Source organism: Ambystoma mexicanum, chromosome 4p (genome assembly GCF_040938575.1).
Source record: "Ambystoma mexicanum isolate Mex_15411 chromosome 4p, UKY_AmexF1_1, whole genome shotgun sequence".
Classification (NCBI taxonomy): domain Eukaryota; kingdom Metazoa; phylum Chordata; class Amphibia; order Caudata; family Ambystomatidae; genus Ambystoma; species Ambystoma mexicanum.
The window spans coordinates 917,695,926-917,715,950 of NC_090927.1; positions in this window are offsets into that span (position 1 = coordinate 917,695,926).

Consider the following 20,025-nt stretch of genomic DNA (forward strand, 5'->3'; position numbering starts at 1 on the left):
TGTCCGTACGGGTCGGCCATGTGTTTTTAAGCCTAAGTCGCTCGATTTTAGAAAAATGTCCAATGGACCTTACCCGAGTTTTCATCTATTAAACGCACTCGAAAACAGGCACCAGGGCGCTGCCATTTTGTGATAATCCTATCACTTGCCCCATTGTCCTGGCTGAGCTGCTTTTTCGGCACTAAATCATATCCCCCGCCTCTGAGCCTGTCATCAGCAGACGCGTACCACCCATTTCACAACACCAAAGCACGTCTCGTGTCAACAATCGCTGCGCTTCAGCTAATGACGTGTCGCCATGGAAATGGCAGGACGCCTCTTTCCTCAATAAGTATAAACAGACTGTTTCACAACACACAGCTGCAGATTTTCGATTCCATTCCTCTCTCTGTGTTACTTTGAGTATTCTGTGACTCGTTTCTGTGCTCTGGTCAGCTACCTTCGCCGCTTGTGTGAAAACCTGTACCATCGCTATAAATTATTTTAGTTTGTTTACCACACAATGGCTACAATAATGCCCTACATGTACGAACCTGAGTATACCGGGGAGGAACTACTGGAAAGGGAAACATGCGAAAACGATGGGGCTTCGGACAGCAGTTGGCAGGACGAATCAACGGATGAAGACACTGGATCTAGTCGCATGGACGGTGTTTCCACCTGGTGCACATGCAATCGGTGCGAGCTAATGCCAACCGAGGACGAGAACTGCTGCTGCTTTGAAAACTCAGGATGCGTGGCCTATATTTCGGAAGGCGATCCACAGCCGCAATGCATCACCGAGCTGCCAGACTTCAGGGCAGCCTGCCTCACACAGTCCGTGTTGAGGATAATGATGGTGCTTATGCACAAACTTCACACAACTGTTCGTCCTCGTAATCCGAGTAATGAGTAAGTATACTCTGGTTATGATGCCACTACTATTTCATGGTCGTCTCCTATATTCAAAATTACATCTATATATCATTGTAACGCATGAAAGTCGTTCAATAGTGTGCAGTGTCTAGATAGCATTTGTCCGAGCAGAATGCCATTAGTTACAAGAATTGTCATTGACAACAAACATTTAATAAACTTATCTTGGTCATTTAAAAACAGTTTGTAGCATTCTTTTTCACAGGTGATACAGTCTGGTGGCCTATCGTTCCTTTACATGGTGGCTTCACGGGAGGCTTGGACATCGCGTTCGAAGAGTAATACCCGCCTGTGCCGTTTGTGCCATAAAACAAACGTTCCCCAGTGACAGCGGTCAGTACAGGGGATTTTCCCTCGCTGTGCTGCAACCTGACCTGTACAATGTGTAAAGTTTTGTATTTTTGTGCCATCAAAATAAGAAACAAACTAAAACACCACATATATTTTAACAACGGTTGTTTCGATTTTTTAAATGAATCAAGTGTGTCTCCATTCAAGAGTCTTACTGTGCCTTGCCTGCACGCCCACCGGCCCATCCACCGCCCCCCCGATCAAAAGCGGTTCGCACCAGTGGATGCGCGCTGCCATGGGGGCTGTCAGGGGCGCACACGGCCAAGGTGCCAAACACCATGTACACTTCAAAAGGTATCCCACGCTCATGGGCCATCGCTCATATGGCCTCCTCAGACCCCGTGTCTCCAGGAAGGCATCCCCTGACGCTGGACGCCCCCCTGCAATCCACATAAGTGTGTCTCCATTCAGTACTCTTCCTGTGCCTTGCTTGTCTGCACGCCCACCGGCCCATCCACCCCCCCGATCAAAGGCGGTTTGCGGCAGTGGATGCAAGGTGCCATGGGGGCTGTCAGGGGCACAAACGGCCAAGGTGCCAAACACCATGTACACTTCAAAAGGTATCCCACGCCCAGGGACCATCGCTCACATGGCCTCCTCAGACCCCGCGTCTCCAGGAAGGCCTCCCCTGACGCTGGCCGCCCCCCTGCAATCCACATAAGTGTGTCTCCATTCAGCAGTCTTCCTGTGCCTTGCTTGTCTGCACACCCACTGGCCCATCCACCCCCCCACCCTGATCAAAGGCGGTTCGCGCCAGTGGATGCGCACTGCCATGTGGGGCTGTCAGGGGCGCAAACGGCCAAGGTGCCAAACACCATGTACACTTCAAAAGGTATCCCACGCCCAGGGGTCATCGCTCACATGGCCTCCTCAGACCCTGTGTCTCCAGGAAGGCCTCCCCTGACGCTGGCTGCCCCCCTACAATCCACATAAGTGTGTCTCCCTTCAGCAGTCTTCCTGTGCCTTGTCTGCACGACCACCGGCCCATCCACCCCCCCCCCCATCAAAGGCGGTTCGCACCCTGGGATGAGCGCTGCCATGGTGTGCTGTCAGGGGCGATAACCTCCAAGGTGCCAAACACCATGTACACTTCAAACGGTATCCCACGCCCAGGCGCCATCATCGCTCACATGGCCTTCTCAGACCCCGTGTCTCCAGGACCCCTCCTCACGCTGGCCGGCCCCCGGCAAACCACATAATACCACGACATACACATATCATTCATTCATTCACAAACACACCCGTTTCTAATACTTTATAAACCACTTGATATGTCTCATGAGAACATCTTTGTACTTTACAAGTCAACTCCTGAACGTGCTACCTGAGAACCACTGAGATCTATCCTAATCTGCTCGTCGTCGTGCTATCCGTGAACTTCTGTAACCGCTTTGAGCAAACTCGTCAGTGTGCTACATGTGGCCATCTACCTGTTTTCCTGCAACATACTGCTCTGCTTGCTGAATCCAACTGTTTGTTGGTCAAGGTAAGGCCATGTAGCCTAGTCATATTTCGTTGATTTTTAAATTTCTATCTATTTGCGAGTAGAGTACTCAATAGTGCTATGTTCATTGGTCTCATTGCTATTGACTTGAGTTTCAATTGTTATGCTATCAATAGATCTATTTATTTTCATCTGTGTAAATTGTCATCGAATTGCATCCTTCGGGGGTCCAGTCTATAATGTAAGCATGTTTCCTTCTCGTGCAAGACAGAACATCCAAGGGACGAGTCACATGTTCAGAGTTTAGTCACATAATTTATACATTTCTGCAAGTTATTCAAATAATAAGCCGCACATGATGAACTGGTATAGTTCCGGCGACCAAAACAAACCTTGCATTGAACATGATATGGTTCATTTACTTTTGTATCACATTTGTATTCATCAAGATTGTATAATAATGTCGATATTTACTTTTCAGAAATGTCAACAATGCCTGCCTGTTCGATTAGCAGTTGCCCTTCGAAGACCCATGATAAATCTGAAGGCACTACAATGCATGTATTCCCGAAAACTGTTGATCGAATAAGAGAATGGGTCAGACATTGTGGATATCCACTGGTTGAGCTGGAAAGTAGAGTCCAACAAGTGTTAGAGGACAAGAGGGGTGATCGATACCGCATCTGCAGCCGGCACTTTTCCTCGAACATGTACGCCACATCTTTGGTAACAAAGAAGAATAAACGGCGAACGACACGAAAATTGCTCGCAAACGCTATTCCCACTCTATTCGTCCACATTCCACCACTGGTGAGTCAAGTGTCCGGATTTAGCTTTAGGCCTTGCGGTAGTGTGTAGGTAGCTGAATGGATTAATTGATATTTTAGGTGTTGTGTCCCTTGTAATTCTTTCGACATTGATATGAGTGTCTAGCTTTTTTAATAATGACATGTATCAATATATTCTTTTTAGATTTCATAACCCACAAATGAAATCTATATATGGGCACACGGAACTGTGATATATTGCGCATTTTCAATAGCATTACTCTCAAGTATTCTGTCGCCTTACATGGCAATTTTTAATATTGGCCTTTCATTATCAAACAATAATTTACCTTTACAACTGCTTCCCTTGAATCTGAAGCAAGAACATTCTACATCCGTGACATGCTCGCAGTTATCAACCACTTCTAGCACATATCAGGTAATCTTACTTGGCTATTCCCTACAGACTTGTTTTATGCATGTCAAGTAAGTTTTTATGAATCGTGTAATTATTTTACCGAATGTTTGGTTAGTGCTTTCCAATTGATATACACCTTAGTTATCGTCCACTGGTGTTTTCTTTCAGTTATAATTAGTGTTATCCATACTAATGCAAGTACTGTCTTTGACAACATCCCTAGACGTTCTTCAGCAGTACGAGGATTGGATACTGGCAGCTCCATCGAACTAGATCATCAGAGCTGGAATACTTGTCGTTTGATTGTTCTACACAATGTTTCATTCGTGGTTAGCCATTGATATGTACCTGTGCGGTTGACCCCAAGTGTGTGTTATGTTTTCAATATTGTAATCCTTACTAATGCAAGTACTATGTTTCAGGCAGTTAATGGAGCATCAACCCCTGCACTTGATGCAGAGCCTGATATTCAAGTAATTCCAGGGGAAGTGGAAGCGGGACCAATGCGTATACGTATTGGCGCAACAGCTTTCGGAAGTGCGCACTACATTTACAACATCCATAGGTATTCTTCAGCAGCACGAGATATGGATACTGACATCTCCATCGAGCGTGATCATATAACATGATTCCATTTGCTATACTTTCTTCCTTATTAACGCAAGTACTGTGATTCAGGGAGACGACAGAGCTTCCACTACAATCACAACATCCCATTTAGATGATGCAGATGTAAATAAATCGGAGAAATAAGTCAATTAAATCTGATCATATTTAGATATTCCTTGATTCTTTTAGACAATGCAACATTTGTGGTTATCTCTTTATATGTAGCTGTGCCGTCGACCCCAAGTGTTTGTTATCTTTACAATATTGAAAACCATACTAACGCAAGTACTGTGTTTCAGGGAGACGACGGAGCTTCCTCTACAATCACAAGATACCTTGTAGGTGATGCAGATGCAAAGAAATCGGAGAAAAACGTCGATTAAATTGGCTCATATTTAGATATCCATTGATTCTTTTAGACAATGCATCATTTGTGGTTATCCATTTATATGTACCTGTGCCGTCGACCCCAAGTGTGTGTTATGTTTACAATATTGAAAACCATACTAACGCAAGTACTATGTTTCAGGGAGTCGATGGAGCGTCATTCCATGCTGTCTATGCGGATTCAGAAAATATAGTTGTTGCAGCGCAAGAGGAAGGGAAGACATGAGGAAACGAATCGGAGCAACAGTGTGCAGATGTTGAAGTTCGAGTCAAGAAAGTTGCAAAGAAAAGAAACAAAAATAGGGATAGTTACAGACAGTTCATAATTTTAGAAATTGTTTTGTGCTGGTGACTATATTATGTTTTTTTGCTGTCAATTGTATTATACTTTATCTTGTGTTTAAACTGAACATCCCTTTTCCAATCTGTCCTCTAGTTACCCGTGGGTGTACGAACTATACATACACAGACAGTGAACCAAATGAGAGATGTTGCTTGCCAGACCATTTACTCAATGGAGGAACTATTAATTCAGACGCAGCATGTTGAGACTCGAGATGCTTATGTCCAATGGCCAGAACAAGTTGTCCGGAGAATCCAGTAAAGTTTTATTGGACCATTGCTACAGTGCGACCATACCACCACAAGAAGATGATCCTGAATGTATTGAAGATAGCTCACACAATCTACACCTGCCAAAAAAATGCCACCCAAAAAGCTGCCGACACTGTTGTGTTCTCCCATCAATGTTGAAGTAACAGATGTTAAAATGACAGAGAATGAACCAGCAGCAGTATTCACCGACGCATCAGAACTTGATATCAGCGATATTTCTTTCAATTGTGGTGATATGTCCTCAACGATACAGTCCGAAACAACTTTGACGCCGGATGACAGTCTAATGAAAGAGGGCAAATACATAGTATTCGACAGTTGTTTGATGGATAGTATAAGTATGCTGAAATGTGGGCATTCAGTTAGAGGGGAAGTATGTGGGAAGCCATTGATAAATGTGACTCGTCAAAAACAAGGCAGTAACTTCAAAATACATGCCGCCTGTAGATTAAATCATACATTCTCATGGTATGCACAACCGATGCTGGGGAAACTGCCAGTTTGTGGGACTCCATTTCATTTCTAAAACGCAATACTACAAATTCCAACATGATTATCTATTTCCGGCCATTAGTTATGCTGGGAAAATTGAACAATTGTCTCTAGAAAGTACATTCAAAGGCAAACTATTCAGGCTAGCCGGCGATGGACAGTGCGACAGCCCTGGATTTTCTGCCAAGTACTGCACCTACCACTTTCAGGACATGGATAGTAAGAAAAGTGTGAGTTCGGTGGTCATGCAGGTGTCCCAAATCCTCAGTGGCTATGGAGAAACTAGGATTTATAAAATCATTGGAATATCTACAATCGAGGGGAATGCACATTGACCTCATAGCCATGGACAGACACGTTTCAATAGCCAAGACAATGAGAGAGCAGTTCCCACATATTAAACATCAATTTGACGTATGCATCTTGCTAACTCAATCAATGAGAAAATCTCGGCTGCAGGGAAAAAAAAGGTTTGGAAAGTATTTCACAGTGGTCCCAGTCTATCAGCAACCATCTTTGGTGGAGCTCCAAAACCTGTGAAGGGTCAGTGGAAATCCTACTTGAAAAATAGCAGTCACTGATGCACCACTGTACCAACGCTGGACAGAAAACCAACATTTCCACCAATGTGAACATGGCCCTTTGTCCACAGAGGAGGCACAGAAGAAGAAGTGGTTGATTCCATCTTTACTTACACACAAAGCCATTGCGAAGATTGTTTTCGATAAAACTCTATCAAGAGATATGAGAGGACTGACAGAATTCTGTCACACAGGAGGTTTGAAGGTGTTCCACAATATGTGCCTAAAGTACAGGCCAAAGCGATTGCATTTCGGCATAGAGGGCATGAAACATAGGACTCTACTAGCGGTCTTGGCCCATAACGAGAATGTGTGCCGTGAACAATCTAGGACTATGGGAAATGTAGGGATGCCTCGCTACACTACGGCCTTTGCAAAAAGAAGTAAGAAATGGGTGGTCAAACCAGTATATGAGGAAATGGAGTTCGACTTTGTTAAAGGCCTTATTGTTACTGTATTAGAGAAGCACAGATATGGAATTTTGAGCGTTTCTGGGCACAGCACTGATGCATTGCCACAAAACATTGCCACTGTACCATGTCCACCCAAAGCAGAGCTTGTTGAGAAGTACAAATCCCGTTTTAAATCATTGTAATCTGATTGTCTTTTTGAAAATAATGTTATTGTACAGTGTACATACAAAGTATGCTAACCCTAAACCCTCCCTTCATTATCCTGGGTGGCGAACAACATGGGTGTCATCTTTGACTTCTCTCCCTATTCTCCTCATATCACTGACCTTGTGAATATGTGTATGTATATATTTTTGTTGCTGTAACTAAGTTTCGCAATCTCATATAAATGCTGCGCACTGTTAGCTGAGGGGAGGCTTGCGCATTGCAAATAATAAAACAAACAAACAATAGATCTCACTTTCAACTCAACTCCTTGGGTACTTTATACTTTCCTTGACCTTCCCCCAAAAAGTCAATTGGCCTCATTACACGGATGGCGGTAAGGATTTACCGGTACCGGTAAAATACCGGTACCGGTAAATCCTTACCGCCTTACTACGAGGTCCCTTTGCAGGTTGGGGGATTTAACGCCTGCTTTTTGCAGGCATTAAAAACCAACCCGCAAAGGGACCCAGGGAGCTAATTACGGTACCGCAATTTGCGGTACCGTAATTAGCGCCTTCCCCATTCCCATTGAGCCCTATGGGGCAAAAATGGGAATGGGGAAGGGCAATGGTGGAAGGGGGAATTACCACCCTAATAGCGCCATGGTTCTCCGCCATCCGTGTAATGAGGCCCCATGTCTCCATAGTTATGGTTCTCTAGGGCGGCAAAGCTCTCAGACAACGAGGACAAAATTGGGGGCCTTAGAATGCGCCAAGCGAGGCGTTGCAGATGGGAGAGAAGCCAGTTTGCATTTGCACATTGAGGCCTAGTACAAAGATGGAGTTGAAAATTCAAGTTCTCACAGATGGCTATACATGGGATGTTGCAAAGTAAGAATGTATGCTCATGCAGAGTGAAGGTCAGCGGCTTTGATTTTTTGCTCACGGGCTTAAGAGGCCCGCAACTCACACTGGCAGTATAAGGTTCTATTGTTTTTTGACCCTGAGAGACAGGGACCATGCCGAAAGGACTTCATTTGAAGGAGGGGTGCAATAACGTAAGAGACGATAAGGCTGAAAATTCTGAAACAAGACCGAGTTTCATGTTAGTTCAGTATATGAAAAATCATTGGCACGAACACAGTGGGATTCACGGCCTGCATTACGCAGAGACACCATGGAAATGGCAAATATAATGTAAGTAACTCTTTAGACGCTTTCATACCGGAATGAAGAATGAATGAATGAATGAATGAATGAATGAATGAATGAAGAGCAAGTAAAACATTTGTGGGATCGCCTTTCTACCGGGCACATGGGCATGCATGTTCCCATTCAACACGCACGTAGACAAACAGTCGTTTCTCAGTGGTTCAACGCTAAAAAATCATTACATTGTGTGTAAACCTCGATTTATTTTGTTAGTTTTCGAATTGCTTTGAGAGCCGAACATACTCCATTGCACTATCCTCGCAAGCAAATAGTTTCAGCTCGGCCATAATAAATAAAATGAATAATAGTAATAAAGATCGGCTGGTGAGACTAATTTCAATTTTTATGTTTTCTAAACAGGTACATCCTACCGTACTGCTACTGCCACCTATTCCAGACCCCGGCCGACGGATTTTTTATCCGCCAGCTGCAGCTTCTTGTAAAAAACTGCACAACATTGACAATTTTATGGGACGATCGCCAAGGGCCCATATGCCCTTACGCAGTACGAGAGGCTAGAAGCAACATAGCAACCTTTACGGTGGCCTAGTGCCTAGTTGATGAAACAGCCTTGCGGTTCACCGTGTGACCCAAGTGCTTCTTTTAAAGAAAACCAACACCCTGTGTACCATAAAGGAACAGTGCGTTACTCACGATAAACTTTAGAGGATTTGCAGATCGAGAGAAAAGAAAAAAAATCCCATTCCGATTTAATATGCCAATTGCTGAATATTCTCTAAACATTTAATGTCAAATAAATGTACTTTACCAAATCTACCGTATTGCTGTTTGAATTTAAAGTACTGTTTCATATTCCGAATTGTGGCACGCTGTGTTGTGAGTTGATCTGTGTTGGTTTTCCGGGTTCTGTGTGAAGTCGCGTAGAAGACGACTGGGCGTGTTTGCCTACGCAGCACAGTAACGTCACGGAGAGAGACTGTCATGATCTCTGCTTCCAAAAGGTCAGGGTTTTCCCAACTCCCTTGGAAGCAGATCCATAACCCAGGTTCCGAGTGCCAACCAGTCCCAATTGGGACCTTTTGGACCCAGTCCTGGCACCAGTGGCACCAGGCTCATAAATATGCCCAGTCCCAGCGCTGGAAGCGCCGGGCTCATAATGCTTGGGTGGACTTACCTGCAGCAGACCATGCTGCTTACTTGCCTGCCAGTTGAGCCTCTGATCCTCTTCTGTTTGGAACTACTTTTCCTGTTGGGTGGGGCAGGAGCCACTCCCTAGATTCAGAACACTGGAACTCTTCTGGAAAGCAGGAACTCTTTTCTTACCTAGGCGTGGCTGTGGAAGGAGACACCTAAGCACTACAGGAGGCTATTTAAACCACACCCGATGGATGAATCTTGCTTTGCGTTATTCTGCATCCTCTGCAGCAGAACGCTCATTGTGTCTTCTGCATCTGATCCTGGGCCTAAGGAAAAAGGCTTTCCATCCTGAATACAGTCTTCAGCAACACCTATAAAGACAAGAAAGAACAGGTTAGCATTACGGTCTTCAGTGACAGCTCTTCACTTACCTGGTCCATCGGCTGTCACCAACGCCTCGCGCTGCATTCCGGCATCTGAAAGACAAAGGCTTACCTACTCTTCGTGCGCTCCGGAGGTCTTCACACTGCATTCCGGCATCTGAAAGACAAAAGCTTACCAACTCTTTGCACGCTCCAGAGGCCTTCGGCGCTGCATCCCGCATCTGAAAGACAAAACAAGGTGCGTTTAAAGACATTGGGGAACTTTAATACTCACGTGCCATTACTCCTTTCCACATCTAACCCAGTGGGTATTCCGGCACCCTGCATCGGCTCCGAACTTGTACCTGCAAAATAAAAAGACAGTTAGAGCGCATCGTGAAGCAGGCAACAAGCGCTTACTTACATGCTTCCAGGCGCTTCTATTCATCACACGGGCTCCATCTTCAACTCACTTCAGCCCGGCATCCGCCATTGCCGGAACCCTGCAAAACAAGAAACATCATTACTAAAGACTTTAAAGACATTAGAATTACTCGAAACTTACCGTTCGTGCAGTAAACGACGGACAGCAGTCCTCTGAAGTCAAGAGGCCTGCTCCCCTTATCCAGTGAAGAAACTGGTTACAGCACCCTGCCCCGAGGCAGATGGAGAGCACGGCGTTCACTTACCTAAGGTGAGAGCGTTAACCTTTGGGGTTCTACAGGAGAAGAGAAAGGGAAGAAGAGAGAGACATTCAATAACCCAGTTCCTTAATCCCATATTTTCTATCTGCAGACATCTTACCCTTCAAGTCAGACATACAGTGCACAGAGGTCCAGCCCAAAGAGCCAGCCGTGTGTTACACATCACCTTTGCAGATATGGTATACGCCCAGTCAAGACCGGCGCCTCTACGGGAATCAGGTGAGCGTTACAGAGGCGGGGAATATGAATGTTTTTATAATGTCAGGCTCAGGGGCGGGGGATATGATTTAGTACCGCAAAAGCAGGTCAGCCAGGGAGATGGGGCAAGTGATAGGATTATCACAAAATGGCAGCGCCCTGGTGCCTGTTTTCACGTGCGTTTAATGGGCGAAAACTCGGGTAAGGTCCATAGGGAATTTTTCTAAAATCGAGCGATTAGGCTTAAAAACACATGGCCGACCCGTAGGGACAATAAAAATTTCTGACCGAACCATTCCTTTAAGCTGAAGATGGTGAAAGTAATCAAACTAATATTGTAACAATATATGTACGTGCATTAGACACAAAGCAAATTTGCACTCAACATGAAGAACACATACAATAGGTTACATATGTATTTATACATGAAGAATACTAACATAGCATCCACTAGAAATGAAGAACATGAACATAACCAATGTATAAGTTGAATGCAACATGAAAGACACACAAATACTTCTCATTAACATAGAAAACCAAGTATAATGGGGCAGCCATATTTTCCAAACGTCAAGCCGTGGCATGCTTTTAAAAAAAGAAAGGTCCCAAGAGTTTGAGAGAACTTAAAATGTTCAATTCACAAAAATGCAGAGCCGTGCAGAGCACTTGCCAGTAGCTAAAAAACCCAAAACAAGGTTACAGTGAAGCAAGGGAGATTAGGAACAGCAGAGAGAAGGTACGCGCTAGCAATTCCTAGAACATGAGCAGTATACTGCTAGATCCATTAAGTGCACAACCAGTCTTCATTAGCCAAGCACAGTCATATCATAAGCCAAAAGACTTCATGAACAATATCTGAAGAGTATCTCCAGTGGCAACAGAAAACACAACACCTACATTAATATTTGCTAAATTTGCATAAATACAGAATACATCTATTTCAAATGCAGTCTCATCACCCATGATCCATAATGGGAAGTCATTGTCTATTCAATAGCGGAAAACGCAGATAGGACAACTGCCGTATACAGAGACACTTCACAAGGCCAAGTTCAAGAGATGACCCTGGCTCATAGCCTACGAATAAATAAGAGATAGTAACTTCTTTAATGAACTATGAACAGTCCATGGGCCTCTCTCCCCCTATTCCCTGCCTAGCCCATGTCATGATGGCCTGTCAAGTATCCAAGATTGGTTAGCAAGAAGCCAACCAATTAGAAACTCCAATGTTATGCCACTCATGGATTAAGGTGCCAACCAATTACGTGGTGTAGAGATGATGAACTTTTACCTTTATCCAATTAGAGGTGGCTTCAAAATAATTCATCAGACAAGTATAACTCAATTAGATGTTTGAACCCTATAGAGTGCATATGTAGTGTGAGGAACCAGGAATGAGACTCGGACACAGAGAACTCATTGAGTTTGGCATAATCATTTATTAATTGATAAAGGGGTTGGAAAATGCCTCACTATCCCTGATCTAAGAGGTATTTCCCTACCTCAACCAAAACAAAGGGTCTGAACCCTATAGAGTTCATATGTAGTGTGAGGAACCAGGAATGAGACTCGGAAACAGAGCACTCATTGTGTTTGGCATAATCATTTATTAATTAATAAAGGGGTTGGAAAATGCCTCACTATCCCTGATCTAAGAGGTATTTCCCTACCTCAACCAAAACAAAGGGTCTGTCAGAAGTCAAGATGTCCAAAGCTAAGTTTCCTGAGTCCGAAATTCTATCCTATCCCTCCCATTCTAAAAATGAACTCTAAGGTGTTAAGGGTATTGTCTCTCGCTTTGAAAGTGTGCAAATATTCAAGTTCAACAAAAGGTATAACTCCAACAAATGTTCCAAATAGATAATGTTCACAGTTCCGGGAAATACTCACTTCCCCAAGTTTCTTTCTGGCAAAACAAAAGTTCAAAAGAATAACCAAGTTCTTTATAGCCCAAGAAGATAAATCCCTCCTCTTGGCATTGCAATGCACAGCAGGGGAAATTAATCCCTTGCCTAGGCTTTTTATCACATTAAATCCAATTAAAGTCCTAAGGGCATGGGTTTTCCTTGGAATTCTCTTTCTAAGACAACACAACTTGGGTGCAGGTCCCAGACTGGCAAAGTACCTGGTATACTCCCCTGCCAGGTTCTCTCTTATAGTTCTTTACACAATTTGGGTGTGAGTCTCAGAATTGCAAAGCACCTGGTATGCTCTCCTGCCAGGTTTGTTTGTACAGTTCCTTATGAGTACAAATCCCAGACTCAAAAATGCCTGGCCTACTCTCGTGCCAGATCTTTAGGTTTCAGTCTGTGTTTCTGAATCAGTGTAAGGGGATACGGGCCTTCCCCAAGCTACTTCACAGCAAAGTACTTTGACTATGAAGAGGACACTGATTCCAATGAGGATCACACTCTTCCCCGCTTTCGGCAACCCTTTCACTCTTTTTAGGGCCTCTTTGACTTAGTTCCGGTGTCCCATTCTTCTCTCAGGGTTCACAGACAATATATACATTCTTTCACTCCACTGATACGTATTGGGAACTTCTCTTTATTTGGTGGACTCAAGTGGCCTTCCCCAGTCAGTGGCATGGAGCATTGTCGCTCCTTGGGTCAGAATGAAATCCATCCTCGCCACCAGTTCTCACTGCAACTTCCATCTTCTTCATTTGTTGATTCTGCTGTCAACCGGCACCGCTTCACCATGCGGCCGGTCTGGAGCTCGCTTCTGCGCCTCTCCTCCTGCCTGCAGTGCTCTGTGTCCATGGCTTCCTGGTCTGCCTGACTGGCCAGGAGTGCTTGAGTCGGCTCCCTCTCTCACTGCCTCCACTCACCTGCCTTCGGGGTTCAGATTGGGACACCTTCTGCTCTGCACCCCAACCTGTGTTTTCCATTGGTTTCCAAGTGCACTCTTGGAAACGGAAGCTCTCTCCATTTTCCCCCAGCAGCAGATTTAAACTCCTGCCTCCAGGATGGGAAATATCTTGGACCAATCATATTATTCACAACAATAGACTGCGCACTGGCAGTCCCCTTCCTTGTCCCAGTCCATACTGTTTTACTAGGTGAAAAATAATCACAAGTTCTGTCCGCAGCCTTTGCAGGATATTGTAGGGAGTTATCACAATATGCTATCAAAGCATAGGGAATGGAGAAGATATCCCTAAAAGGAAAGGGGGGATACCATGTCTCATCTGGTGATACCTGTCCATCCCCATGAAGGTCACCTCACCTCATATGATCCTCCCTCATATAGTCACCTCCAGCATCAGGATCAGGTAGTGTTTGCCGTCCCCTGGCCACACAAAGAGAGGCTACCTCCAGGAAAGAAGTGATGACATCATCAGATTCATCACAGAAGCCATCACCACTAACCAATCCCTGTTCCCCGTAGGTTTTCATAAACTGATAAAATATAATTACATAATTTATGACGAAGTTGCACTATTTAAATCATTGTTTGTAATGGATGCGCTGAGAGCGGTGAGATTCTGATGCTTGAACGCTGTACCTCCTTTATTTGATTGCTAATAAAGCTGGACTTTGCCTTGAACTTTGTCTACTTTGTCTCTGAGTCTGGTTTGGATTGACTCCAGGCCCTCTTGGTCATTAGAGACTTTTTCAGGCCATTTTAACAAGTTTAAGAGATACTGATACTTAAATCTGAGAAAAATGTAGTCAATAGCTCAGCCGCAAAAAGGCAAGTAAATTTTACATTTTGTTCTTTCCAAATACACACCAGTCTCCACTTTCATAGAACGAATGAACAATCAAATCAATGCATTTTACAGATCAGTTGTTTTTCATTTTCATTTTATTGGAATTTATAAAGCGCATTCGCCAAAGTGTTGTACAGAAGATTAAAAAGCGGTACAAAAGTGGCAAGTTGAAAACAATCAAATGGTAATGTTATGCAGAGGTGAGAGGCAAGAGAAGGTGACCTTTCAGGTGAAGTCAAAAGGTATGAAGAGAGGGAGAAGAATGGATGTCGGGTGGGAGAGAGTTCCAGATTCTGGGAGCAAGAATAGGGAAAGAACAGAAGCGAGAAGAAGCACAGTGTGGTTTGTGGATTGTGAGCCGAGGCAGATCTTGGGAACAGAGAAACCTTGAGGAGGAATAGGGAGAGATGAGAGGCAAAGAATATGAAGGGGAAAGACCATGGTAAACTTTAATTATATGTGGTACAAAGAAAATGGAGCAGAAGTCTAGAGTCAAATGGAAGAAGAGAGAATTCCTGCCGTCACTTCCCTTGTGGTAACAGAAGTGTAATCACCTTTTGGTTCCTCCACATCAGCCACTTGCTGACAAAGAAAGATTTACAGATTTTCAGTGGACATTTAGTTTTTCAGCTCCCTGCTGGCTGGTCGTGCCATATTAATCAGTGGCTAATAACCCACAGCTCATTTCCTTTGTGTCCATTATGATGAATGCACCCCAGAGATGACTTAGACTGTTTTCCACTTTAAACAAGGGGGGCCCCAACCATCATGTTGAAATGGGCCCCCATACATCTTAAGCCAGGCCTGATGGAAGGGAAGTGCCTTTATAACCCCAATGGATAAATGCCTGTTGTGAGACACACTATAGTGCCTAGTCAAAACACATTTGTAAAACGCTGCTTTTTGTGCATTTTTGTTTGTTTTGTTCCACTGTACCATGACATTCCTGTGGCCATCAGGCTGCAGATAAACAAATGTTACTCGGCATGGCAGTGCACACGAGATGGATGGCAGGTGGGCGGCAAGTGGATAGATCTGCTGGTTAATAAGATTCAGGGAAAATGTTTGGGGCGGCCATCCTCCTGGTATTTTTTGCGCTCAGTGCCTCAAATGTCTTCCAAAATTCACACAAGCTAAGTCTTTTGGATAAAGTCACTCCAAAACCCACGCTGTGCAATATTCACAGCTGTCACGATTAATCAAGTAGTCACTCTCATCTCAGGCAGTTCATTTCCCCGCAAAGCAAGGTGACGGGCACCTAAAGAGCTTTTAGAGATTCAACTTCTTTCTACCAACAAGTCCCACCCTCCAGGCATCAATTAGATATGATTCCTCTGATCTGAAGGCAAGGTACAAGGAGTGGGAATACAGCAGCAAAATCTTTTTGGGTTTTTATTTGAAAGGCAAAGGGCCTCATTAGGACTCCGGTGCTAAACCATGGTGCTATTAGCACCATGGTCCATGCCGGAGTCCGCCATGGCGGAATGGGGAATTACCACCCCATTCCGAGGTTGGTGGGGCGGTAATTCCTCATGCCATCATGGCCCTTCCCCATTCCCATTTTTGCCCCATAGGACTCAATGGGAATGGGGAAGGTGCTAATTACGGTACCGCAAATTGCGGTACCATAATTAGCACCAAGGTCCCTTTGCGAGTCCCTACTTTAACGGCTGGTAAAACCAGCATTTAAGGTTGGGTCCCGCAAAGGGACCTCGTAATTCGGCGCTAGGTGTTCAACTGCGCCGCAGCCTTTTACGGCGCCGTTAAACACTTAGGGCCTCATTACACGGAAGGCGGTGATCCAGGGTGCTATTAGCACCCTGGACCATGCCGGTAAATTACCGGCACCGCCTTGGCGGTAAGGGGATTTACCGCCCCATTCCAAGGTCGGTGGGGCGGTAAATCCCCCTTCCGCCATTGCCCTTCCCCATTCCCATTTCTGCCCCATAGGGCTCTATGGGAATGGGGAAGGCGCTAATTACGGCACCTCAATTTTGCGGTGCCGTAATTAGCTCCGAGGTCCCTTAGCGGGTTGGTTTTTAACGCCTGCAAAAAGCAGGCGTTAGAGCACCAACCCGCTAAGGGACCTCGTAGTACGGCGGTAAGGGTTAACGGTCACCGTTGCCATTAACGATGACCGTTAACCCTTACCGCCGTCCGTGTAATGAGGCCCTTAGTGCCTGGGTCATAATGAGGCCCATAGTCACGAAAGGAGTTCAATGGGAAAATCGTTTTGGGCGTTTTGTTTGCATGAAAGGCAAAGTCAGGAAAGGAACTCAATGGGAAAATCGTTTTGGCTTTTTATTTGCATGAAAGGCAAAGTCGGGAAAGGAACTCAATGTGGAAATCGTTTTCAGCTTTTTATTTGCATGAAAGGCAAACTCATGAAAGTAACTCAATGGGAATAACAGTTTTGGGCTTTTTATTTTCATGAAAGGCAAGGTCAGGAAAATTGTTTTGGGATGCAAGTAAATAAAAGGAAAATTTCATTTTGCACCCTCTATATGCACTTAAATAGCTAAGTTTCAGGGTTACTTATTTTGGGATTATGGACACCCCCCTTCGGTACAGAAGCTGGGGTTTCAGAAAGGTAGAGTCACCCAAGTACTTTTTTGTATATACTGGCTCTAACACACTGGGCATGAATTTTGTTAGTTTCAAACTCTAACAACACTCATCCTGTGATTTCCTATATGGGAATTAATTGATTTAACTTCAATTCAGTGTGCTAAGGATCTATTCAGCTACACCCTCCCCAGAATTGTATGGAAAGGATTTAGGCAGGTAGTCGTCAACATAATTCAATTTAAATGGATAGGGTGATGTTCTATAGTGGAATTAATTTGAATTAGATTTAATAAAATGTGGCAAGTGTCTCCCCAGTTCCAACCCACTACCCGCTATGTGAGTTGGAGATTAAGGCTGGCAGCCCCCCCCACACTTTTGATAGCTTTGGGATATATCTACTTATGTGGGAGACCTTGGTTATGGGGCATCCAGGGAAACAGAAGGGCTCCTCTGAGGTCAGCACAGATCTGGTCAAAGGCTTTGGTCAAGGGTAGTCCCAAGCACCCAGACTTGCTCTGGCTCCTCAAATGGCAGGCCCAGTCTCTGTCTCCCATACAATGTTTAAGGCCTTCTAATAGAGTGGGAAAGTCAAGGGAAAAAACAAAAGTACAAAGAAAGGTCCCAAGAGTCAAAAAGTCAAAGAAAGATCAGTAGGTCAGCCCCTCTCAGAAAACTGAGCTCTTAGAGGGCTGGTGACACTTCCTTATTATAATATTTCCCAGGGTACGGATTGGCCAGTTTTCTCCCTTCACCTCCCACCAAGATGCCCATTGGATGCTAATAGGACCAGAGGTTGAGAGGTATGGGTTATGAAAGCTGAGGGAGGAGGAAAAATACATCATTTCACAATGACAGGTGGGTTTTACCTTTTTATGTTGAAAATTTTCACAACGTGGCAGCTACCCTGATTTTTCAGATAACTGGATGAACCTATATATTTTTGGATTCTACATTTTATGGTGAGTCAGACAATAATAATTTTATTTTGGCATGCCCTTCTTGGGCAGAGCTATCATTTTTCGTGATTTGCTCCTCATCTGAAATAGTCACAAATCTGCCCCTTACTGATTAAACTCTTACTTCCATAACCTGTCATCCCACCAACTTTCTATTCCGTCAGAATTATGGGAAGGCCGGAATCATAATTTTTCTCATTACTCAAGTTGTATCTATCACAAACAATTTGTTTTTACATGTCTCTAAAGGCTTTTTATCCCCATCTCCGGGGTGAGCTCACAGGGACATACGATTCTCTTTTAATTAAAGAAAAGATGGCCTAATGTTAATCAAAGAGAAGGCATCACATGGGCCCCTCAGTTTCAGATAGCCCCCACTAACTCTTAGGTTTAATTTCCCTTCTATGACCTTATCGGGACATCTGGCTGGCCCATGTGATCATGCCCCCCCTTCCTGAGCTTCAAAGGTTTTTGTTTGTAGCTAATGCGCAGTTAATAGGGGACCTGGCCTTAAAGGTCATTTCTGATGGCTGTGTTATCTGCATCACCGCAGTGCAGATCTCTCTTGCAACATTTCTTTATATTTTTAACTGAAGCTCCAGGTATGTTTCCTTGATAATCCAGGCCAAAGGTCTGGGGTCACAGTTCCAGATAGAAACAGTTCAGTTACATGGACAATTCTGAGAAATAGCATTTAAATTTAAGAAACATATTTACACATGACATTTGTATTATCCAGGCTTGCTGGCAAGAAATAAACTCTTTCTTTACAGAATGCTTAAACAGAAATATGTCCACTCTTGGTATTATTTACACAGATAGACCATAGTTACATAAGAAACCAGTGTTAACTTCTACAAAAACAAAATAGGCCTTTCTCTTTACAGGCTGTCATTTTATATGATGAAATTGGAGTCTCTTTATTCCTGATAAACGCAATCTGTCACTTGACTTTATTTCTTAATTATTAATTATCTTATTTCCAGGCATCATTCCTCCTTGGTATTTTTCACATGCCTATCCTCTCAACGTATATTTTCACATGTGTACTGCAGCAGTTTTGAATCTGCAAAAAGGTGCCTTTTCCTAGTGTACACAAAGTCAGCATCTGCAGCAACTGTGTCTTTTTGTGGGCCTACATTGGACAAAGTTACAATCACAGTTCTAAGACACACTCTCATTCAACTCAGTGGGCCTCATTACGACTTTGCCAGTAGCCATGCTGCTATTGGCGGCATGGCTGCCGCCAAAATTGGGTCCGGGTTCCCTGAATGGGGAATTACCGGGCCATTCCGAGTCGGAGAGCCCGGTAATTCCTCCCTCCAGGAACCCGGGCCCGGACCTTCCCCATTCCCATTTGAGCCTCCATAGGGCTCAATGGGAATGGGAGAGGAAGCAAACAATGGGCCGATTACGAGCGGCCCGTTGTTTGCTCCCTCTTCCCCTCGCAGGACCCGGTAAGGACGCCTGGTTTGACCTACCTAAAGTGCAATACCTAAATTTCACTATTATCATATATGGAGCAACTCTATAGTCATCAGTCTTTTTTTATAATAGCTTGATATATTAACATAAGCTATGAAGTCTATCAGAATCACTTACAGAGCTGCAGATAAGACACAGTGTGATTAAATGATTTGCCCTGGATATCACACTTTGGTTAAATGGTGAAACGGGGATGTGGGCAGTTAAAACAACTGAGCACATCTTCCCAGATTTGGTTGATATAGGTATTTATTAAGGTTTTGCATTGCATTTCATGTGCTTGAATAATACTTAATTTATAGCAATGCCTTGGAAGCAAACCACATTACATAATAAACCAGCCTTTCATAGCAAATGAACTATACACTATATACATTGCCGTAGAGATATGTTGAGAAATAAAAGCATGGCTTTAGTTTCATTCTCCCCATCCTGCATGCAAAGCCACAATAACATCAAACAGATCAATGTGAGCCTAACAAATCTCCCTTGGGTTTTAAAGCCATAGTAATTATTTCATAAACCATCAACATTATGCATGCGTCTCACTTCTGGTCACTCCCTCCCATTCCCATTTCTAAAGGGAGAA